The sequence below is a fragment of the Manihot esculenta genome, chromosome 9 (genome assembly GCF_001659605.2).
Source record: "Manihot esculenta cultivar AM560-2 chromosome 9, M.esculenta_v8, whole genome shotgun sequence".
Classification (NCBI taxonomy): domain Eukaryota; kingdom Viridiplantae; phylum Streptophyta; class Magnoliopsida; order Malpighiales; family Euphorbiaceae; genus Manihot; species Manihot esculenta.
Genome location: NC_035169.2, coordinates 14,283,415 through 14,289,066, shown reverse-complemented (window position 1 = coordinate 14,289,066; position 5,652 = coordinate 14,283,415). Strand labels below are relative to the sequence as shown.

Genomic DNA, 5,652 nt, shown 5'->3' with positions numbered 1-5,652 from the left:
TTTATTTTGATTTTTATTTTTATAGAAATATTATAGTTTAATAAAAATTTAAAATATAAAAAAATTATAATATAAAATATATAATATTTTATTTATTTAATATTATTGATATGATATATAATTTTTTGTATGATCAACTAATAAATTAAAATAAAAATATTAAATATTTTATAAAAAATAAAAATATTATAAAGTATGATTGCTTACTCAGTACTTGTTATTTCTCTGTGGTTCTTGAGTTGTTTCTACATCTTGGTTATCAATAAAGCATTTTGGTCAATTGTTTTTCTGAATTCTGATACTCTAATCCTTTCTCTATAGAGGACAATAATGTATTTCTTACAAAACTATAGAATTTTTAAAATCTAATTTTAGTGTCTGAAGGATCAAAAAAAAAAAAAAAATGCCATGCATGCATCTAAAATTTACTAAGTTAAAGAAAACTCGTAGTTCCCTTCCTAAATATTGACTAATATATTGCAAATGCTGATATGTGAACCATATCTTAATTCTCACCTGATAAAATAAATTTCTATGTACAACTAAATTAGGATTCTTTGAGACCGGAATCAAATATTTCAATCAAAACATAGGTTGTTTTGCAAATTTCTATAGAACAGTATTTCATGAGAATAATATTCAGCCCTTTGGTTGTTGGCTGCATATTTGTATGGCTATAGTACTCTTGACTTGTATTTTTGTCTCATATACTGGTTATTTTGAAAACCTATATGATCCTGTTTTGTACTCAGATTGCCTAGGTCAGCACTTGAAGTTTCAAAGAAAATGCTGCAACAGTTGTGGATGGCTACTTCTATCCTCTCTATTATCTTCTATGCCAAAGGAGGTATACAATTTATTATTAGATTCACCATTTGATATAGATAGTATGTGTATGTTATGCTGCTATTCTTGTTACTTGTAGGAGCTTGAAGACTAGGTTTTTGATATTCTCTCATTATGGGCTCCCCTATTTGGTGGAAATCCAGAACAAGAAATTAAGCAAATTGGGGATTTGACACCAAGCATTTGGTAAGCAAATATCTACACCTATAGTTGTTCTGCATTTTCTTTGTTTGCTTTAGATTAGCATTACCAAAGATGAGTCGGGTCATCTTGGATGGGGTAAATTGATATGGTAATGTTTCTCAAGTTTCTGGGCAAGGCAAGTTAATTGAAGCACCTTTAGTGTTTCGGTAACTGCCAGATGAAGGGTGCCAGGTACTTGCATCAAGTTGCCTTAGGTATGAAGCTATGTTCAGGCCTGCAGATTGAGTTAAAAAAAATTGATTTGTTTAGAAATTAACTTAAGATGCCTTCACTGTACTTTTTAGGGCTAATGGTCTAAAATATTATTATTGATGGGTTATATTCATAATGGTTAATATATAAATTTATATATGTATATAATTTTGGGTAGCATAATGTGATAATGCGGTTGATAGGAACAAATTATATTAGTATAAACTTTATATTATTATCTATTGTTAAGAGCTACGTGGATCCGATTCTCAATTAGAGGAACGTAGGCAGCCTTCGGGTGCAGTCTGTCTAAAGAAAATAAATGTTATGACTAAAATAAATGACATACAAATAATTATATTTAAAAGATTATAGATTAAAATAAAGTCATAATAGAAAAAGTCTTAATTGCTAAGATATAGAGGAACAAATTTCATGAAGAGACCATGAGTAAATTAGATCCTTAATATTGTCAAAACTTAACTATAACTTAGGATAGAAGCATACACGAGTACCTGATTTGAAAGCCAGTGTCACAATCTAGATATATGACGTAAGATGACATTTGAAAGATAGTGCCACAGCCACCCCAAATCCCCATTCATTAGTAGACTAAATAAAATTACCGTTTGAAAAAAAAAAGGGGATAATGGCATAAAAATCCAAAAATTTATTTCTTGGCACAATAAATTAGAATTTGAAAATATTTGGCTATTTTCACAACTCACAATCCTATTCAAAACGATGGGGGCAGTGATGGAAGCTGAACAGTCTAGTTTCTTTGATTCTTTCTTGCCCACATACATTCTTTCTAACTGAACTTATGTACCCCTACCTCTTGTTCGGGAACCGGCTGCCATCTTTTCCCGTTGACTTGCCCATTTCACCCCACTATCCGTTCCGTTGGTATACGCCAACAGTTATACAGAAGCCATGTTTCCGGCTTCTTATCAGCAAATAAAGAAAGACAAACCCAAGGACGTAAAGACTGCGTTGAGGATATGAAATATTGGCTTTTATATCTTCTGTTGAAGGATTGGAAATCTTGGCTTTTATATCCTCTGCTGAAAGAATTCAAGTAATTCCTTTGCTTTTAGATTTCTGTTAATTTAGCATTTAAATATTTCTCTTTCTGAAAATGAAATTTTATGGAAATCTTGGTTTTTATATCCTTTGTTGAAAGAATTCAAGTAATTCCTTTATTTTATTTGATCACCATAGAATATCAAGCACCAAAAGGAAACAATATATGTAGCATATAGAGAAACGAAATCAATTATAAGAGATTGACACTATTATAAAGGATTCACTGATTCACTGACCCAAAATTTATTAAAAAATAAAAATGGTACAGGGGCTAAAGTCTACACTTCCATAAAATTTCACTTTCAGAAAGAGAAAGATTTAAATGCTAAATTAACAGAAATTGAAAAATAAAGAAATTACTTGAATTCTTTCAACAGAGGATATAAAAGTCAAGATTTCCATAATATTTCACTTTCAAAAAGAGAAACATTTAAATGCTAAATTAAAGATTTAGTATAATGCAGACTTTGGTCTTCCCTTTTCCCACTTGTGCTAATTGTGAGAATTAAGAAACTCCTTCTCATCCCCGTATATGTCTGCTTCTTGCTCAAAATTTAGGACTTGAAAGAATGTTGCATGTTGCTTAAGTCCAACCAAGAAAGGCATAAACTCTTTGGGCATTGCTTGGGCAAAGTTATGTAAAGATGGCTACATAGCAAGTAAATGATAAGCACGAAAGCATCTTTACTTTATATCAATAAACTAGCTTGTCTATTTTGCATTTTATACTCGGGCTGAGGCTAATGCTCAATAATATATTAAAGCACTTCTTAGAGATTGTGTTTGTGTCGTATTGTTAGTTGTTCTTTTCATTTATGTATAGTTTCTTCTGTTACTTGCTTAGGAGCAGTTGTTACTATGTTTGTTTACTCAGTACTTGTTATTTCTCTGTGGTTCTGGAGTTGTTTCTACATCTTGGTTATCAATAAAGCATTTTGGTCAATTATTTTTCTGAATTCTGATACTCTAATCCTTTCTCTATAGAGGACAATAATGTATTTCTTACAAAACTATAGAATTTTTAAAACCTAATTTTAGTGTCTGAAGGATCAAAAAAAAAAAAAAAAACCATGCATGCACCCAAAATTTACCAGGTTAAAGGAAACTTGTAGTTCCCTTCCTAAATATTGACTAATATATTGCAAATGTTGATATTTGAACCATATCTTAATTCTCACCTGATAAAATAAATTTCTATGTACAACTAAATTAGGATTCTTTGAGACCGGAATCAAATATTTCAGTCAAAACATTGGTTGTTCTGCAAATTTCTATAGAACAGTATTTCATGAGAATAATATTCAGCCCTTTGGTTGTTGGCCGCATATTTGTATGGCTATGGTACTCTTGACTTGTATTTTTATCTCATATACTGGTTGTTTTGGAAACCTATATGATCCTGTTTTGTACTCAGATTGCCTAGGTCAGTACTTGAAGTTGCAAAGAAAATGCTAACAAAACCTAGTCGCAACCCTGTGGCTGCAACAGTTGAAAAAGAAGCTGGATGGCTACTTCTATCCTCTCTATTATCTTCTATGCCAAAGGAGGTATACAATTATTATTAGATTCACCAGTTGATGTAGACAGTACGTGTATGTTATGCTGCTATTCTTGTTACTTGTAGGAGCTTGAAGACCAGGTTTTTGATATTCTCTCATTATGGGCTCCCCTCTTTGGTGGAAATCCAGAACAAGAAATTAAGCAAATTGGGGATTTGACACCAAGCATTTGGTAAGCAAATATCTACACCTATAGTTGTTCTGCATTTTCTTTGTTTGCTTTAGATTAGGATTACCAAAGGTGAGTCGGTCATCTTGGATGAGGTAAATTGATATGGTAGTGTTTCTCAAGTTTCTGGGCAAGGCAAGTTAATTAAAGCACCTTTAGTGCTTTGGTAACTGCCAGATGAAGGGTGCCAGGTACTTGCATCAAGTTGCCTTGGGTATGAAGCTATGTTCAGGCCTGCAGATTGAGTTAAAAAAATTGATTTGTTTAGAAATTAACTTAAGATGCCTTCAGTGTACTTTTTAGGTCTAATGGTCTAAAATATTATTATTGATGGGTTATATTCATAATGGATAATATATAAATTTGTATATGTATATAATTTTGAATAGCATAATGTGATAATGTGGTTGATATGAACAAATTATATTAGTATAAACTTTATATTATTATCTATTGTTAAGAGCTACGTGGACCTGATTCTCAATTAGAGGAACGTAGGCAACCTTCGGGTGCAATCTGTCTAAAGAAAATAAATGTTATGACTAAAATAAATGACATACAAATAATTATATTTAAAAGATAATAGATTAAAATAAAGCCACGAAAGAAAAAGTCTTAATTGCTAAGATAACAAATTTCATGAAGAGACTATGAGTGAATTAGACCCTTAATATTGTCAAAACTTGACTAAAACTTAGGATAGAAGCATACATGAGTACCTTGTAATACCCGGCTAGACTTCGGTATCGGAATTCCTACCGTCCGGTGGAATCTCGGATGTCGGAAGTCTCTAGTAGGGTAGAAACATGTTTTCATAAAATGTTTTAAAGTATTTCATGATTTTAAGTATGAAAATTAAATGAGTTTTTGCATGAAAAGTCTTTGGAGGAAAACCCAGGTTCGGCCGCCGAAAGTCAAGTTCGGCCGCCGAACATGCATGCGTTTTGGAGGCACGTTAGGCCCCCGAAAGCATGAGTGAGGGAAATCCAGGTTCGGCCGCCGAATCCCAAGTTCGGCCGCCGAACATGGCATGCATGCGGAGGTACATTCGGCCCCCGAACGTGGCCTGGCCAGCCACCTATATAAGGGTCGCTTAGGTCCGCACGGGCGAGCTTTTTCTCCCCCGTTGTCGGCCAAGGTGAGTCTCCGCCACCCCTCCCTCGATCTTGAGTGTTTTCCTTAGATCTTCCATGATTTTCACGGGTTTTAACTTCTGTTTTGAAGATCGGTGAGTAAAGAGCAAGTTTTGGGTACTTGGAGGTTCAAAGAGCTCAATCTCTCCATCTCCAAGCTAGGATCGCCTTTCCTCTCGTTTCTTCAAGAGGTAAGCTCGGATCCACCCTTGTTATGTGTTTTAAACAAGCATTAAGTTGTTTTATGGGTAGAGATGCATGTTTAGGCTTGTTGATGAGTTTATGGGTTTTGATGTTTTGATGAACAATGTATGTTGATTTTTGTGTGTTTGAAGTGTTGTAGTTGGGGGATTTGATAGTTTGAGACCCCTAGGTGTGATGTATGATATGTATGCATGTTTTAGAACAAGTTTATGCATGATTTGAGAGTTGGGAGGCAAATATGCATAAAGGAGCCAAGTTT

The 5,652-nt window shown here is 33.4% G+C and overlaps 1 non-coding gene across 1 annotated transcript; it reads left to right on the top strand.

Moving 5' to 3' along the window:
- The first annotated feature begins 832 nt into the window (after window positions 1–832).
- LOC110623217 lies at window positions 833–4,018 on the top strand. Its single transcript, XR_006352126.1, has 4 exons — window positions 833–847; window positions 926–1,032; window positions 3,743–3,875; window positions 3,953–4,018. It is a non-coding gene; the product is annotated as an uncharacterized LOC110623217 (transcript).
- Window positions 4,019–5,652: the final 1,634 nt, after the last annotated feature.